Here is a 19,131-nt window from a genome sequence, read left to right as displayed (position 1 = left end):
AGAGACATATAAAAGAACACATAAATTGTTTTATTAGATTGTCTTTTTGGTGCTTTTTTAAAAAACAAAAGGACATTTTTCCGCTACCGTAACATTTTTTTTACACTACCTTCCCTAAATTAAGAAATTTGTTCATATACTTCCCTCTGAATAGTTTAGTGTCATCAAATCACCGTATCCTCTCACAGTAAAGGCTCCAAGAAAACGGACAAAAAAGACCCCTCCCTTTCTCAAGGGCGCACGCACCAAGGCAAGACACCCCCACATTCAGGGCTGATTCTTCCCGTGCTCTATTCCCGGCTGGAAATTAGGGTTTCTAATATTCCAGATCCAGGAGGGTAATTACCCTCGGTTTACGCCTCGGAAGCCGTGGGTGGCCCCAGTAGGGAGCACCCACCGCCGTGTCCCCCTCCCCGGGCACCTATGCTCGCTTTGGCCCCCGTGCACGCCGGAGCCTCGCAGCATCAGCCTGCGCACGAGGGCCGCCGGGTTGCTTTTTCATTCATAAAATCCCGACCCGGCGGCCGCCCCGATGATTTATGGGGCTTCGCGCTATCACCCGGCGGCTCCTGTCCCGGGGGTCTACGGGGCCCGAGCCCCGCGTGCGCCCCTGCCGGGCTGGGGCGGGTAGGCGACAGCGAGGGGCAGCGGGGCATAAAGAGGCTCGCCCACTCCAGCAAAACGGGCTCCGGGTCCTGGAGGGAGCTTCCCCCCAACCCGGGAGAAAGGCAGAGGAAACTGGAATTAGCATGAGCCAATGGGGGCCCGGCGTTGTTACTAGGCGGACCGGGCAGATCTCAACGAGGAAATTCGTTGATTTCCCCGCTCAGGGACGGGCGCAAAAGTGCAAGCCCGGCCAGTGAGCGTGAAGAGCCGTCCAGGAACCCGCGGGGGAGGCGCTGGAATTTGGGGCCCCGCGGGGAGCGCTGGCTGCCCAGCCCCCACCCAGGATCCCAGATCTGTGTTCCCCGGAGCCCGCGAGAGGGCCAACAGCCCCGGTTCCTTGAGGACTGCTGTTTCTAGGAGAACAGAGGATGCGTTTTGATATTAATTTTTTTCCAAAGAGAAAAGCAACTTTTGAAAACTTTTATGTTGCAGTTTTAATTTTGCACTGCTTTTAAAAAACCCACCACGAAGCAGGAACTCCGAATTCTGGGCTCATTTAAAGTGCTCTGAGCTTATTTCTTGGTGACCATTTAGAGACAAAGGACCGGCAGCTCAATCGGGAGGGAAACCACGTTGGTTGGAAAGGAAATCCAAAAGTAACTAAATCACCTTCTTGCTTTCCTGGGTCCCTGGCCCCCCACCGGGGTGACCCAGGCTGGGGAGATTCGTCGGCCCCGAGAGGGCAAATTCCGCAGCAGGCGCGTTTGCCACCGTCCCTGGCTGTGGGAACTTTCATTCAAGGCGGGGGAAGGGAGCGCGTTCATTCAGGAACCCGCGCGCCGCGGCGCCGACACTGGGATGCACCGCGGCTGCGCGCCGCCCCGCAGGAGGAGGGGGGGCTCTGAGGAGGGGGTGCAGGGCCCAATGGGGCTCTTCCACGGGTGTCGACCTCCCGCCTTCCCCAGAGAGGACGGGCTGGGGACGGGCGGACGCACCCAGGTGGGGTCACCTGCAGCCGCATACCTGCCGGCGACTTGAAAGGACTTGGCTCCAGCTCCGCGAGTTTTCCGCTGTTAAGCCCTTAAGTCGCCCTGGGAAACGCTTCCGAATGAGGGCCACGGGGTTCCGGGGGCGCTCGGGCTCCCCTTCCCCCACACTACACGCTTTGGGGGCGCGCATGGCGGCCCACGTGCTGCGGTAGCTCCGCCCTGGCTACGTGGTGCGGATCCCTGGCGCCCCAAAGCTGCGGCTTCTGGCCCTGGAGCCCACCCGGCACAGGCACAGCTGGGCGCAGAGGCAGCCGCACCTCCCACCGCTCCAAGCTTGTGGAGGTGCGTTTCTGCCTCTGATCAATTCATTTCAGCCACACACAGACTACCCGAGCCCCAGTAGTCGGTCCGGCAGTCTGCGGGGTCCGGACACCCCTCCCCCAGCTCTGATCTCGGGCGAGGTGTGCGTGGGAGTTAAAAAGCAAACCCCAACAGGTGTGTGGGTGGCTGGCTCCTGCCTCTGAGATCCCGAGGGAAAACATGCTCTTTTGGGGGTGAATGAAGATTCTAACTCCTTGACCTCCGCCTCTCAAAACGCAGCGCTTGATGTCCTGAGTAACATGAAACCCCAAGTCCACTAGGAATTTCCTGGCCTCTTGGCTCAGGTCTCTGGGCGGTCGTTGACCAAGTATTGCGGAGTGGGTGCACAGATTGAGAAGATAACCACCTTCAACTAAGGCAGATCGGGCGGGAGGTGGGGGTGGTGACCGAGGAGGCCATGTCCTTCCCGCGTCTTCCGTGCCCAAGCAGGGCCGCGGCTCACCAGAGGCTGAGCAGACCCCCTTCCCCGAACGAGGGCGCAGGGCTCCACTGTGGAGACTCGCGTGGCCTAGGAAACGTGTGGCTTGTGGGAGCGGGAACTTCCGGGAGAAGGACCAGCTCTAAGACCCTCGTCGACTCCCGCGGCGCCCCCACCGCTCCCCACTCCCGGGAAGGACGTGAGGCCCCTTCCCTCGCCTCTAGGACTTGTCACTCTGCCCCCATCCCCTCCCCTTTCCGGAGAATGTCTGCAGGGAGGACCCCGCACCCTCCTGTCTTTCAGTCAGTTTCGTTCTGCCCTTGAAACGCCCGAGGTCCTATCATGCGCCATAGCCCTGGTGGTGGATGGAAGGACGGCTGGGGGTGGGTGGGTGTCTTGATTATGGGGATCCTTCCAGTTTGGGGGCTGTGGACACTTGCCAGGAGGGACGGGGGAAAGACACTTTTTCAGGTGCGAGGCGAAGGGTTGCATACCTAACTCTCTGCACCCTTCCCCTGGGGTCCCTCGGTCTCAAGCCGTCGGGGCTGGTGGCGGGGCACGGGTTTGGTCCCATTGGGGAGTTATTGGCACGTGAGGTCCGAGGGGTCGATGGGGCGTGCTCGGTCCTCAAGTCTCGCTAGGGTATTCGTACGGGGCTCGATAGGCTCCTGCCGTTCTGGGCAATGGGGGCCAGGGACTGGGGTGCGGCCGGGCTGGGGAGAGAGAGGGCGGCGAGAGCGCGCGCCGCGGGAACCTGGGTCTTGGCTCCCAAGCCGCGCGGGGCCGCGCCGCGCATTCCGCGCATTCCCGCCGGGCTTCGGTTCTGCCGCCACGTGGTTGCTCTGTGTGCCGCGCTTACCGTAAGGTTTGGAGAAAGCGCGCACTCGCTTCTCCAGAACACGTGCGGACCTCCCTGAGTATGGAACGCGGACACAAGGTCCAGCCACGGTGCTTTACCGGTCCACTCCCGATATAGAGACAGGTGTTTTTTTGTTTGTTTGTTTGCTTGTTTTTAATGTAATAAGGAGAGTTGTGTTGGTGGTGTAATGGCATATTCAGTTTTTGTGGACATGTAGGATGTGGGCCCAGGCCCCATTGCTATCCGTAATAGGGTTGACTGTCCATCTGAGGAACGTGACCGAACCGGACCGGTGACCATTATGACTTCCCAGCACTGAGGAGCTACAGCTGTCCGACTCTTTTCTTTATTGTTCAAAATCATGCGGTGGCTCAGTCCAGTGGCAGCTTGGGAGGTGCCCAGCACATAGGAAAACATTTATAAGCTAGCTGTACCTATTTTTTAAAAAGTCACGAAGGGTCTTTTCTCAGAGGGTCAGTACAAGATAAAGAATTGAGCACTTCACTGTATCCTGAGCAGCTGACCTTAACCAACAGGACCCCTGCCTCTACCTCATGGCGCCCCTATGAACCCCAGGCTTGGCTGGGTCAGAGGATTTCTGAAGACCCTCCTGACACTGCCACCTCTAGGAATGGCGGCTTGGACAGAGTATGCCCTGCAGTCACAGGGAGGCAGGGATGGGGGATACGAGCAGGAAAGGCTGCAGGAAATACTCCTCTAGCCCGCATGGCCCCTTGCTCTGAACTACGTCTCCTGCAGGGTTTGGAGAAAAAGCCTTCATTAATGTCCCCATCCTCATCTGCTCACTTCTGCAAGGTGGTGGCCCCCTTCCCCCAGAACGCCTGTCACTGGTGCACTTAATCTTCACCCCCCCACACACACTTACTGAGTGAGGAAACTGAGGTGTGCCTTATCCAAGTTCACGGCGTTGGCAACCGTGAGGACCTGACCGTCAGACCCACACCCTCAATGGCTGCTCCTCCCTCCATGTCACTGTCAGAACAATCCCAGGGCCTTCCAAGCTGATCAGGATAATCTGCTTTTCCAAGAATACATGCAAAAGCAAGCCACCTCTTTTTCAAGATGCCAGGAGGTTTACAACCATTATTTGTGAAACTGCACAAGACGGTCACACACAGACCCACATCTGCCAGGGGCTGGGCAACCTTGGGTGTCCTTATCTGTAAAATGGGGCATGATCGAGCTCCTCCCAAGGCTGTGGAGAAGAGTAATTAAGGTAACAGGTATGAAGCCCTTAGCAGAGGGCCTGGCGTATATCAAAATCTGCTCAGCGTGTTCACTTACATACTTGCTCTTATGCTGAATGATGCATGCTGGGTGTGGAATTAAACATTTCGATTTATATTCAGAAAGAATTTAAAAAATGGCTTCATAGTCTATAAACTCACTTTTATTTGCTGACTTCATCCTGAGCTGTCTGGACGTGAGAATTAAATCCTTGAATGTACTTATAAATAAATCTTTTCGAAGTTTAAAAAGGAGTAAAAAAGCCGATTAAAAAAGGAAGCACAGTAATTAAGGGCATAAGTGTCAATGTAAGCATGAAGAGCAGATGTCCAAGGGGAGATTTCTGCTGGTGAAAGAGGGCGGAAAGGTTAAGGCACCTCCCAGGTCTCTGGGTGGATGGGGCCCAGTGCCTGTCACTCCATGGCAAAGTGGAAGAGGGGAGGCAACCACAGGTGAAATTGGCCAAAGGTGTGGATCGGTGACATGGCTGGAAGCGAAGCAACATAACTGTCAAGAAGCCATGAGACTGAGGCCCAAGCCGCTGATAGTGTCAGCTGACCGCCAGCCCGGACACAGCACTACACAGCGGAGGGGACAGGAAGCTTGTTTAAATATTACGTACAGCTGGAGCCTCTTGGGGAGAGTGGGCTCCTGGACCCACCAGCCTGGAAGGGTATCGTCTGTGCCCCTAGGTCTCTGGGCATCCGTTGTCCTTTGCCCCACTGTCCAGTTATCTTCTAACCCAAAGACAAAGCTGGAGGCACCAGCTAGAAAGCTTTCAAGCAAAATGTAACATTAGTGTTGGCAGCTGGGCAGGTTAACATCCTGTCAGCTCTGTGGGGTGTGGTGGGTGAGCCGAGTGGTCATCCTTTAGCCTGGAGGGAGCCTCAGCCCTTCCTTGGCCCTGGTGGGTCCCATGGCGGCCATAACAAAGGACCACAAACTGGGGGCTTAAAATGACAGGCATTGATTCTCTCACAGTCTGGAAGCTGGAATCCAAAATCAGGATCTCAGCAGGGCTGCGTTCCTGTCAAAGGCTCTCGGGGAGGCTCCTTCCTGCCTCTTCCAGCTTCCAGGGGCTCCAGGCGTCCCTGGGCTTGTGGCCGCATCGCCCCAGTCTGCCTCTATTTTCCCTTGGCCTCTTCCTCTATGTGTCTTCTCTTCTGTTTGTTGGAGTAGAACTTGTCACTGGATGTAGGGCCCCCTGGCCAATCCAAGATGACTTTATCTCAAGATCCTTAACTTGGTTACATTTGTAAAGACCTCATTTCCAAATAAGGTTGTATTCACAAGCTCTGGTGGTTAGGAGGTGGACGTATGATTTTGGGGGGGCACCATTCAATCCACTAGAGGTAGGGAGAGGGAGAATGATGGGACATGCTTTGTAGCACCTTACATAGGCAGGCAACTAAATATTTTTATTTGCTAAGGGCATGGTTTGAGTCAGGCCATGTCTGTTAGATGTTTACGGACACGGGCAGGGCTCAAACGTGACTGAGTTATGGTCTCTGTCCTCCAGAGGTTTCCCACTAGAGAGCTGAGAAATAATGCATAGAATTTTTTTTTTTTTTTTTTTTTTTTTTTTTTTTTAATGAGAGTTCCCGGCCAAATTGGCAGATGCCTTCTGCAGGCAACCATGCCCCTGTCTTGCTCACTCCTTTCCAGAGGCAGACGGAAGTAATGAGCAGTACGATTACCAGCAGAATTCTGTGGAGGGGTAAACAGACAGGTTTCACCGAACAAGGAGGAAGGACAGAAACTGAACAGGCAAAGTCCGAGGTGGTTAGGTGGTGGACATAACTAATAAGCGAAGGGTCTCTGAACAGTGTCCAAGTTTTTCTCCAGCATTAAAACACAGTGGTGGAGAGTGTGGACTCTGGAACCAACAGGCTCTAGCCCCAGACCTGCCGCCTCCTCTTTGTATGGCTTCACCGCTCTGAGCCTCAGTTTCCCCACCTGTAAAATGGAAATAATGACAGTGTTGACCTCACAGGGTCTTGAACGACTTGGCGTAGGTAAGTCCGTCAAGAGCGCGTCCTGCCCTTGTTAGCCAAGACCCACAATAAATCCCACACGCTGAAACTGTGACTTCATTAAGTCATAACCAACTCATCCCTCCGTTTTATTTTAATCAAAGGCTTATGTAACTGCCAATGAGATCAACATGAAATAAACAGGGTTGTTATGCAGAGTTGATATACTTCCAGCCAAAGGGGAAAGTATATCAACAGAGGTTTTCCTTTCATTGCCTTGTCCTGGGTGAATGTACTGTTTCCTCTGTGATTCGTGAGTTATTGAACAACAGTAGGTCTCAGAATCCCCTTTGTAGCTTCCCAGGTCAGAATTACAGCTGCAAGAAGGAAGCCACAGAGGGTCATGCAGGGCAGAGAGCCGGGTGGGGAGCACCGGGGGGGAGCTCAGAGCAGCTCTTGGGAAGACGAATCTGGGCTTTCCCAGAGGGAGACCTGGAAGGCCTCCTGGCCTCTCCCGGCCCTCATCCACCTCTTCCCTCTACCCTTTGGTTACTGGCTGATGAGACCAAGTTCAAAATCCACCCACCAGCAAATTCCCATGCAAGTTTCAGGGTGATAGACAGAGGCTGTTTGGAAAGAAGAGATGAAAGATAAGGGTGGTTGTGAGGAAGGTGTGATTGCCACGCAGGGGTGGAGGGGGAGAGATCAGGGAGTCAAAAGGCCAGGGGAGTGGGCAGGCGAGGGAGGCAGGAGGAGCCAGGACAGTTAGATGCTCACTCTGGAAAGCAGCCTTTCTTCGTCCACCCCGGCTGCTCCTGGGCAGAGTAGCCCCGACACTGATGATAGCAATAACGGATCGCTGCTTACTGAGCTCTCCCAGCTGCACAGCGTCACCACAGATTATATCTAACTCCTCTTCCCAGCAACCTCCGAGGACAGTCACCTGTTCCCCACTTCACAGATGGGAAAACTGAGGCCCATGGGGTCATTTGCTGTGGCAGAGCTGGGATGCGTCCGGCTGTATCTCACTCTAAAACCCAGAGACAAAGGCGAATTACCAAGCACCTAGAAATTGCAGGGCTCACCTTGAAAGACACAGCTGTATTGGGATATGATTTACACAGCATAAAGTTCATCCTTTTAAAGTGTACAAGTCAGTGGTTTTCACTATACTTAGAGTTGTGCAGCCATCACCACAATCTAATTTTAGAACATTTTCATCATCCCCCAGAGAAATGCCGTGCCCATTAGCCATCACCCCCTTTTCCTCCCAGCCCCAGGACACCTGTCTCTATGGAGTTACCAGTTTCGGGGTACTTCATTGAAGTGCAATTCTACACTATGGGTCCTTTGAGTCTGGCTCGTTTCATTTAGCAGAGTGTTTTCAAGGTTCATCTGTGTTTTGTAGTGCATATCAGACCTTCGTTCCTTTTTATGGCTGAGTAATATTCCGCTGTGGGCACGGAGCACGTTTTAACCGTCCACACATCCGGGTTATTCCTGTGCGCTGGCTCAGAACCACCTGCATTTGTTTCTCTTGCACAGCAGGGCTCATCTTTAGCAGATACTCCAGCGGAGGGAAGCTGTTGCCGGGGGCTGGGGGCGAGGTTAGCTCGTTGGGACCCAGGCGACCCAGGACAGACCTGGACACTTTCAAAGAGGACTTCTCAGCCATTTCACCCCCCTGCCCTGCCCTTCTTATCCCCTCCTCCTCCTGTTCTCTTTTTCTTTCATCTTTTGTCTCATTCCTTCCACGGGGAGGTCGTAACGTCTGGAACCATAAGAAATGATGCATAAGACATGCTTTTTGGCTGTGACGTTAAGAAACTCGACAAAATGGACACATTGTCCTAATTAGCCAATGTAGGTCACCTGCAGAAATCAGCGTGAGCGTGGGGCATTCCTAGCGGCCCTGGTACAGGCATCGGGGGTGCGTCCGCTCTGACTTTCACTGCATAAACCTGCACCGTTAGCATCCCAGAAGTAACTAAGAGGTTCAACCTGAAAAAAGAAAACAACCTTAGACATGCCTCCAGACTCTTGCGTTCCCATCTCCCGATCCAGTCTCCCTCATGGGCCTGGAGCCCCCAGGGCAGCAGATTCACCCAGGAGCAGGGTGCTTACCACTGCACAGCCTCTGTGGAGGGAGGGGAAGTGAGCGGGGAGGGGGTGCTGGGGCTGCATCGGCCAGGCTGGCCCTCTGATGTCTCTTCCACCCCAGCCGTGAGCTGCCCAGAGCTAGACCACGGCACCAGAAAGCTAAAGAAACTCTTACACCTCAGTTGGTTTAGAAACCCCATCCCCTCCCCATCTCCAGTGTCCCTCACCCAGTGGGGCAACTCAGTCTCCTCTTTTGTCAAGGGGGGTGTTGGACAAGACCAGCCCTCATAGGACCAGGGAGGATTAGAGCAAGCGTGCCATCTGCCTCTGTGTCTCCAGCTCCACAGGCTTCTGCCCAGAACTGGCACCGTCCCTGCTCCCGAAGGGCGTGCGTTCTATCAGGACGAATGGACAAGCCCACGGACACTAAGTCGTGTAACGGCAGTGGCTGAAAGCTGAGGAGCAGGAAGGAAGAGACCTGAGAAGTCGGCCTGCAGGACCAGGAAATCTTCCAGGGAACTCGGCTGAGGGTATTGACAGGCGTACTAGTCAGCAACTGCTGCCTGACAAGCAGTCCCGTAATCAGCAACATCGAACAACCAGCATTTATCTCAAACAGATCAGGACTGTGGGAAAAGCAGGTCAGGTGACCTGGCTCTGGGTCCCTCATGATGTTGCAGTAAGTTGTCAGCGGGGCTACAGCCGTCTGAGGGCTGGAGAATCTGCCTCAGCTCCTTGGCACTCATACACATGGCAGCTGGCAGAGAGAGAGAAAGAGAGAGAACCAGCCCAAGGCAGAGGCCGCGGTCTTCCATAACCTTATCGTGAAAGTGACATGTCACCAGTCTGCCACACTCTATAGGTCACACAGACCAATCCTAGACCCATGTCATGAGGAGTGCACAGGACGTTAATGGATATGGCAGGTCGGGGTCACTAGAGGCCATCCTGGAGGACCATGGAACCCGGTGGGACTTCCAGGCTGAGGAAACACAGGCACAATAGTGGAGCATGTGGTGGACGCGGGGCAGAGCCAGAGGCAGGCTCCATTGTTTCTGTTCACTTCCAAGTTCACCGTCCACCTGGAACTGAATTGCGTCTGGTCTGAGGTGAAGCTAAGGTTTATTTTTTCCCCACATGGGTATCCTGTCAACCCACTTACAGAAAGGCCTGTCCTGGCTCTACAACACGACGACGGTCCTTAGTCCTAAATCAGGTAGATGGACAGGTGTGGGCTTGTGTATGGACTTACTGCCCGGTTCTGTGGGTCTATTTTTTAGTCTTTGCCCCACATCACACTGTCTTAATGATTGTAACCCTCCACTGACTCTTGATAGCTGGTAGTCTAAGTTTTCTTTCCTTCCTTCCTTCCTTCCTTCCTTCCTTCCTTCCTTCCTTCCTTCCTTCCTTCCTTCCTTTCTTTCTTTCTTTCTTCCTTTCTTTCTTTCTTTCTTTCTTTCTTTCTTTCTTTCTTTTATTGGGGAAGGGGAACTGGACTTTATTGGGGAACAGTGTGTTCTTCCGGGACTTTTTCTAAGTCAAGTTGCTGTCCTTTCAATCTTAGTTGTGGAGGGTGTAACTCAGCTCCAGGTCCAGTTGCCATTGTTAGTTGCAGGGGGCGCAGCCCACCATCCCTTGTGGGAGTTGAACTGGTAACCTTGTGGTTGAGAGCCCGCGCTCCAACCAACTGAGCCATCTGGCCGCCTGGGAGCTGAGCGGCAGCTCATTGACTTCATTCTAGTTGTGGAGGGTGCAGCTCACTGGCCCATGTGGGAATCGAACAGGTGACCTCGGCATTAGGAGTACAGTGCTCCAACCACCCGAGCCACCGGGCTGGTCCAGGTAATCTAAGTTTTCTTTTCTTCTTTATGAAGGCCATGGCTATTCTTGGCCCTTTGCATTTCCATATACATATCACAATCAATTCACACCCCCCACACACACACGAGATGCTGGGGTTGGAATTCGGATTGCCCTGAATCTATAGATCAATGTGGGGAGAATTGATATCTTTAGAAATCAAGCCATTTAAGATACTCATCCATGAGCAGGATATGACCCTCTCTTTATTTAGATCTTTAATTTCATTGTGTGTGTACGTGTGTGTCTTACATCTTTCATTAGATTTCTTCCTATTTTTGATGCCATTATAAATAGTATCTTTTATACTTTTAATTTTAATCTCCCCACCCCCCCACCCCAAGATTTTGAATTGAAAGCCAGTCTTGCACAGAACCAGAGAAGGGAGAAAGTTCCTTCTGGTGTAGCACTGACAGGGTGTCCAGGTTCAGGGCCATCAACAGCTGAGGTCACAGGGTCCAGTGACAGGGTCAGGGCCACAGCAGTCATGCTGCAGGGCCTGGGTGGCGGTGTGGGGCAGGATCTGGGGCGTGATTTGGTTGTATTTTGTGCTGCCTTACCTCCTTTGGTCCTGCCTGCTTTCTCCATCTGGTTTTCCTTTGCTGCTGAAGTCCACCGATGCTGGTTTTTTTGTTTTGTTTTGTTGTTTTCTTGCAACCCAAACCAGGGTGAGGCAGGCACCAGGACCGTGCACGTTTGCAACTTGCAGCAGGTATTACCACCTCACCACCCAATATACTTACAGGAGTTGTCCTGGAAAGAAGCTCATGTTTAATAATGGGAATAGTAGATTATGGTGCATTCAGGGGATAGGAGAACATTAAGTGAAGAAGCAAGATCCAAACGTATACGCACATCATTAGCTCAACTGCAGGACAGACAGCTGATACGAAGGACATGTGACAGCATGGAAGAACTGAGACTTTTGGGGTGATAGGAATTACTTTTTTCCTTCAAGCTATAGTCTATTATGTGCTTTCCCTATTTTCTTATGAACAAATTCTGTATTCTCTTATGAACAAATGTTTTATAACCAGAAAAGAGAATCCAATCAGGAGCAACTCTAACCATGTCCAGATATTTTCCATAATCCAGACCCCTGGGCTGTCCTTAGGACACTTGAACCAGACCCCTGTGGTTCATCAGGCGGGACCCACATGGGATTGTCTCCATTATGGAGAAGCAGCCTGGCCCCAACCCCAGTTACCAGCTCAGGGGCACCCCAAATTCTCACATGACCTCCTTTCCAGCAGACAAAATAGTAAGAGGCTGGTATTTTAGGTAGAGCTTAATCAGTCCCCAGATGGACGCTGCTTGTAAATGCAAAACCAGGCCTTCACATCACTGAATGGTGACCACTTAGGAGCAGAAGAGGCCCAGACTAAGGCCACGGCTAAGAGGAGGCAGGTGCCTAGGAGGGAGAGTCATAGCGGAACCAACAGATACAGCCTAAAAGGTAAAATGCTGTCCCTTCTGTGGCCAGCTGGGCTGGCTCTGAATGAGAAGCAATGAGGGCAGCTGTCTTTTGTTTAATATGGACTTTGTTATCTCTGAGAATTCGTGTGCTCCTTGGGAGACAGGTGTGTGGGCTTGATCCAGTGGTTAGTGCTATCTACCAGGACAAATAAGGACACTTTGAGGGACGCTAGACCTGAGTCTCCCATCTTGGACGTCCTTAGCAGGGGCATTGTATAGACTGACCCACGTGGGGAGAGATACGTGGGGAGGATGTTGTGTGGCAGGTATCACTGTGTGTCCTCTGATATCCATTCCCCATTTTCCACAGATACAGAATTTTTAACTGGGCTCTTACTACTCAACTAAAGACTACATTTCCCAGCCTCCGTTGCAATGAGACTAAGACCTAACCAATCGGTGTGAGTGGAAGTGATGAGTGAAACTTCTGGGTTGGGTCACTAAATGGCTGGGGCATAGAACAGAGTTGCAGGAATCAAGGTTAATATATGGTAGTCAATCCCTTTTCTATACACCAGCAATGGACAAGTGGAATTTGAAGTTAAAAACACAATACTATTTACATTAACACCCCAAAATACAAAATACTTAGGTATAAATCTAACAAAATAGGTATAAGATCTATATGAGGAAAATTACAAACTCTGATGCACGAAATCAAAGAACTAAATAAATGGAGAGACATTCCATGTTCATGGATAGGAAGAGTCAATATTGTCAAGATGTCAGCTCTTCCCAAGTTGATCTAAAGATTCAATGCATTCCTGATCAAAATCTCAGCAAGTTATTTTGAGGATATTGACAAACTGATTCTATGGTTATACGGAGAGGCGAAAGACCCACAAGAGCCAACGCAATACTGAAGGAGAACGAAATTGGAAGCTGGACATTACGTAACATTAAGACTTACTATAAAGCTACATTATAAAGTAGACACCATTGTGAATAAGGTGTTATCTGTTGTCATAATTGTCACCAAACTTGAAGTTAGGGTTATCACACTGCTCTGTCTGCAACTGATCTCCTTTCCCACCCACCTTGCCTGCCACACTTGAGGATTCTATCTCATCATGCCACTCCATGCTCAGGTACCCTAAGTGGCTTCCCGAGGTTCCCCGAAGACCTTCTAAAACCAACCACTTGTCTAATGCTCCAAGACCCTCTTTGCCCAAGTTGACTTCTCCTCCCTTATCTCTCACTCCTCCCTATAAAACTCCCCCTCACACCTTCACACCCACCCCCACCGCCCTATTTCTTCCACCCTTTGCAATAGAATCCCCTTCCGTTAAGTGCATCATACCTTGGCCTTCAATGCAAGACCCAAATGCCGTCCCCATCCTTCACAAACCCTGCTCTGCACTCAGCTCTACACACCATCCTCTCACTCCACTGGTGCCACACACATTCCTTTATGGAAGAGTAGTTTCGTATAGAGTGACCACTTTGCCCTTTCCCACCACCATCCCAGCCTTCCCAGGAGATCATGGAAGGGAGGGATCCCAGGGAAGCCTTCTCTTTGGAAGTGTCTGGAGTTTGGAAAACTTGCTCAGAGTTCTGACTCACAGCTGGGATGCTGGAAGGTTTGGGGGCAGGGTGTCTGTCTGCAAAGGCAGCTCTTTGCGATCCATGAAAACTTCGAGGATCCTGGCCTTCAAGATCTTCCTGATAAAGTGCCTCTCCCCAAATCACAAAGGCTGTGTGAAAGCCGACTCATGTGGGGTGGGGGGACCCTGGGAGATGGAGGCCCAGCTGACAGACCCCAGTGCTTTGTTGTTGCTGCCGCTTTTGTTCTGTTTGCCATAGAACTCTGACTCGCAATGCGCAAAACCTCCTCAAAAGAATATGAACAGGACAATTAGAGGGAGACTGCCGGGGAACGTTGCAACATCGGAAAAATGAATGTGCTCCCCGTGGCAGAGTGTTGGCCCATCCCCTCAATGCTGATTAAGGGGAATTGGGGTTTGTGGGGGCGTTCAGCAAGAGGCCTCTGATTGGGAGACAATTTTGTGGCTTTGGTCTGTAATTTGGATTCAAGGGATCAGGCACAGTTAATGTGATAAACTTACAAACCTCCGCGGTGACCAGACGTGGAGGATGGCCCCACAGGCAGCCACCAAGCTGGCGTGGCAAACACTTGACTTTTGAGGCCAGGGACCGGCCAGAAGGCTGAGCCTCCAAGGCTGTTGAGACGAGCCCGTTGGCTGGCTTTGGAAATCTGGAAATACAAATCATTGGTCTTACTTACCATCTAGTTCTAAATGCACACTGCTATCGAGTTTCGTTTTTGTCAGACATCGGTGTTTGAAATTGTCCAGGTCCTAGACTATGAACTTTGTGAGGCAGGAGGGAGCCGCCCTTACCCTACCCTGGGGCTTTGTACTCCGTAGGGGCTTTGCACAGATATGTTGGAGCAAGGAATACATAGAACAAAGGATTAAAAGATGTGTTTTTGGCTTGAAGAGTGATGGCCTACAGGCCATTCCATTCTCTGTCCCGAGAGATCTTCCTGATGGCCAGGCTCATTTGAATGTCACCAGGAACACATGGGTTCTTTTAGGCTAGTGACCACGTTAGTACACAAAGATCAGGCTAACTGAGAAGACAGACAAACTGTGTGTGTTAAATGTTGTGGGAAATAGGGAAGATGGGGTGGACGTGATTGGATGGTGTGAGGGAGGGGTGGGAGTGATGGGTGGGGTGGGGGCGGGGCGGAGGAAACAATATCCACAGCCGTGGGTTCCCACCCTCTGTCTTCCTTCAGGGTCTCCTGGGCCCTCGTGCACAGATGCCACACATTGGTGTCTAGATACTGTTTGATGTTCTGGTTTTATACTTACGTTTCTTTGGTTCAACCTTCGCCCTCAATGTGGCCAAAGTGGGGAGAGTCCCTCTTCCCCTCCATTTGGTTGGGGGGAGATTGGAAATTTTCGAAGAGGAATGCTTGCGAGAAGGCCAATAAACCAGCAGACTATGAGACGGACTAAGACATGAATGAGCTTATACAGGGCACATTTCCCATCTTAATTCGAGCTGAGATCTAATCAGGGGTCAGTTAGTTGAGCTGACACCATCAGTGGGGCACCAGGCTCCCGTCCCTTCCCATTTCTAAAGGGTAACAGCGATACATGAACATTGAGTGGTAAGTATGCTTTCCGGCTTGGCTTCAGCAGGGCATGTGACTTCAGATAACGTCTCTGGACTACATGATAAAGCAGTCCGGTTGGTTTTCTCAATTAAACAGGGACCCCTGAGTAATGGCAACCAAGGAAATGGGTCTCGAGCAGCAAGCCACAGGGTTCCACTCCTGTTCAACTCTTCATGCAATGACTTTAATACGAAGTCCAAAAACCTGCTTATCTAACTGGCAGACGAGAGGGACTTACCCTCAAGGAGTCTTACTAAATGCAGCTGATGGGATAACATTTTCTAGGCTGGGGGACACTCAGATTGTTCCATTTTTCACTTTTACAAATAACATCCTTATACAAAATACTTCTCTTAATCTCAATGTGATTTCCAGTAGCCTAGTGCTCTGTGAGATATTACTAATGTTATCACAAAAAGAGATTCTGAGATCAAATTCACTGAGTAAAAACTACATACTTGGGAGATTCACAAGGCACATTTGCAAAGGCACTGACAAGTCCTGCAGCCTAGAAACATGCTTGTTTGTGACCAGTACACTTTTTATGTCACCTCTTGACATCGCATGGCAGGGTTCCAGAAATATTTCTACTTGGGAAACATTGTGTTAGAACATATTTTCCTCGTGTGATACAAAAAAAGTGTATGTACTTTTCCCTCAATAAGATAAAAAAGGCTGTCAGAACACTTGCCAGACAGAACCAGCTCATGGCAGGCCACAGCAGCCATGTGGAAGGAACTTTTCCCCTCCATTTCTTCCCACACTGGGTCTTACCATTTTGTTTCTCTCAGCTGGATTCCCAGTGGTATATGATGTTTTTGAATTATTTAGAGTTTCTTTCTTTAATCGCCAGTGAAGAAACTTTGCATTTCCATGTGATGACTCGTTATGTAAATTCTCTGGTGTGTCAATTATATTTTCTTCTTCTTCTCGATAACTTATTAAATGGACTAGACACTGATCTTGTATATTTTATAGCAATACTTCATGGGGAGTTGGCTTTTTATTTACGTTTATTACACATTTTCCCAATGATGTCACTCTTTTGTATTTTATCATGTGCATGGTTATGAAAGAGGTTTAATTTTTTCTTTTTACATACTCAACACCCTCCATCTTGCCTCCAATGAGATGTTTCATGTCTTTAGTTAGAATTTGTTGCCTTTACATGGATGGGGGAAAATGTTATTCTGTTTTCTTCTATCTCGTTAAAATAAATCTGAAAAAATACACAATGTGTGTTTTCTCGTCATGGAAGTAATACAGGTTTATTATGGAAAATAAAAATGAGCAAAAACATGAGAAAAACAAGCCCCTGAAGTACCACCACTCAGCTAGCACTGGTACTATCTTTTGTAGATCTTTTCAGACTTTTCTCAGTGTTTATATACTCTTATTTTCACTTTTTTACAAAATGTTTAAATTAAAATTTTTTATATGAACAGTTTTTAACTGTACTTTTTAGAGTATGCACCTTCTTGTACTCTGTGTACACATGTGCACACGTGTGCACAGACACGTATGCACAGACACACACACGCACAAGCCCATACACGCTCTTCAACAGGAATTTTGGGTTTTCCCAATGGATCACATTCCTAAAAGTGCCCTTCAGAAGCTCTTGGCCTTTGCTAAATATGACGGTGTGCAGGAAAACCCGTTCTCTGGAAAGACAAGCCCTGATTCTTGATTCTCATGTGGACTTCCCTGGTTTCTATGGTGTGAAAACGCCCACGTGGCTGATGGTGGGCTTTTTATGATTTAACAAATGGATTGCAGATTTTTTTGACTATTTAACACTGGGCTCTTGTCTGCTGGCCACGACCAGCTGGTCATCGTTGTTCTGTGTTTTGTCTTCCTTTTTTCTCCTATCAGGGTCTTAGCATGGCCTTTGAGTAAGTGTTTTGTGTCCCCAAGAAAATGGATACTCAATTATTTGATTTTTAAATTGTGATTAAAATTTCTTATTTTATGTGGTTTTTCTAGTTGCGTGATACTCATCTAAGTTGCTGCCGATAAGCATTTTTTTCTATGTACCTTATCTTCCAGAATTAATTTGCTAGCACCTTTAGTGGCTTTCCTAGATTTATAATCATGACTACCACAAAACTGATATTTTTATGCCTTCTCAGCCTACATTTGCATGTTATTTCCTTTTCTTATTAAATAGCTTTCACCAGTATTTCTAGTTTTTTAAATTAAAATAGGAGTGGTCACTGGACGGGGCACATGGCAGGTGACTCCGATTTTTAATGCTAATGACTCATTATTTAAGTAACATTGGCTTTTGATTTTAAATCCACAATTTTCATCATGTTTCGAATAAAACCTGTCCTACGAATTTTTAAATAGTGAATGTTTTTCAGCCTCCTTGACGTCTATTGAGACAATTAAATAACCTCCGTTTACTCTCTCTCAGGCCAATAGGATAAGTCATTTTCCTGCTCATCGCCACCAACTTATTCTTGGGAAAACCCTACTTGGTTGCTGTAGACGCATGTGTTTAAGTGCTGACAGTCTCTGCTTGTATTTCATTTTTTTTAAACAGACATTTTGCTGAGGACGAATGTTTGATAGCGCGGAGCGTTCCCATACCCTTCCCGCAGTTTCCCGATTTTAATATCTTGCATAAACGCTGCAGCTTCGTCAAATCTAAGAGGGTGACATCGGAACGCTGCTGTTAAGTAAATCCCAGGCGTCCCCTGGTTTCGCTAGGTTTCCTACTTGTGCTTGCATTTCAGGTTTGTGGTTATGATTGAGACTAACCTACTCATTTTCACTGCTCTTTCCAGTTTGATTCCAAATTCTGTTTGCACCCTACTTCTATCGTGCACCCTATTTCTATATATTTTGTCACAGTTTATTAAGTGGAAGACATTCCTTGAAGGATACACACTTTCTCTGATTCGGGCAGGTGAACAAACATATATGGAAGGTTACTGTATTGAGAAAATAATCTGCATTCTTGCTGTTCTAGAAGAACCCAAAGGCATGAGCGCCATCTTTCCCTTCCCTACCTGTCCTTCCAGAGGACAAGCAAATCCTTGACACAGGGCTTCCTGGATCCATTGGGGTGAAGATAATTCACTCTGGTTTTAGAAAAGTGTTGAAATGGCTCAAGGATCGGGGACGCTCTGGTTTACATTGGGGGCCTGAATGGGGCCAGGTCTGGGGGTGGCTGGGTCTGGTAGGCAAGATGGGGGCTGTATTTAAAGGCAGGGGCATTCTGAGAATGGGGAAGGCCCATGCTCGGTTCCCTCACAGCACCCAGAAAAGTGGCAGGTCCTCTGACAGGGTGGCACCTGAACGCCAGGGTGGGAGATGGAGGAAAGGATGGGGTGGGACTCGTGTCAAAGGAGCTCTGTGCCGTACCTGGTATGGCAGGATGGAGCTCCACCTTCAAATGGCCAGCGAGGGCAGCTCACCGACGACTCTGATGGAGCAAAGACCAGTGGCCTCTCTCCCATCCCAGGTTGTGTAAACCTCCCCACATTTCTCCTGTGCAACACGGATAACACTAACGTACATTCCCCCAGAGCGTCCCTGAATCTCGTCTTTCTTCTCTGGATGCCCACCGAGGCTCAGGGCTGTAAGTGCCAGCCCGAAGCTGGCCACCCCAGGTTGGTCTGTGCAGCCAGGACACCTCCCAGGTCCCCACATTCATTTATGGGGCTGCTGTTTGACATCTGGCCCAGCCACTAGCACACGTTCCAGACTTAACATTTCTGAAATGTCTCAAAGGCGTCCTCAACTCCTGACCTTCTCCCCGACCTCCCCACCTCCTCACCTGTGGGCTCCCCATCCTGGTAGATGGAAGCCCCATTTCTCCAGTTGTTCACGCCCCAAACCTTGTAGTCGTCCTTGACTCACATTGTCCCCTCACACCTCAGGTCCAGTTGCTAGCAAGTCCTTCCAACTTGCCAAGTCCTTGGCACTTCCCGTTACTTTTCTTGTCTGTCTAATCCCATTCCTGAGGTCCCCACCCTCATGACCTAGGCACCTGCCAAAGGCCCCACCTCCTAACACCGTCACCATCACATATGTGTTTGGGAGGGGGGACACACAAACATTCAGAC

General features: G+C 49.9%; 1 protein-coding gene across 3 annotated transcripts in view; it reads left to right on the top strand.

The window, feature by feature from the left end:
- LTO1 (LTO1 maturation factor of ABCE1) overlaps positions 1-19,131 on the top strand; it is a 90,090-nt gene that overhangs the window by 29,102 nt on the left and 41,857 nt on the right. The gene's annotated exons all lie outside the window — the stretch shown is intronic.

Source organism: Rhinolophus sinicus, linkage group LG06 (assembly GCF_036562045.2).
Source record: "Rhinolophus sinicus isolate RSC01 linkage group LG06, ASM3656204v1, whole genome shotgun sequence".
In the NCBI taxonomy this organism is placed as follows: domain Eukaryota; kingdom Metazoa; phylum Chordata; class Mammalia; order Chiroptera; family Rhinolophidae; genus Rhinolophus; species Rhinolophus sinicus.
Note: the sequence above shows the minus strand (reverse complement) of the source record. Positions and strands in the feature narration are given on the sequence as shown.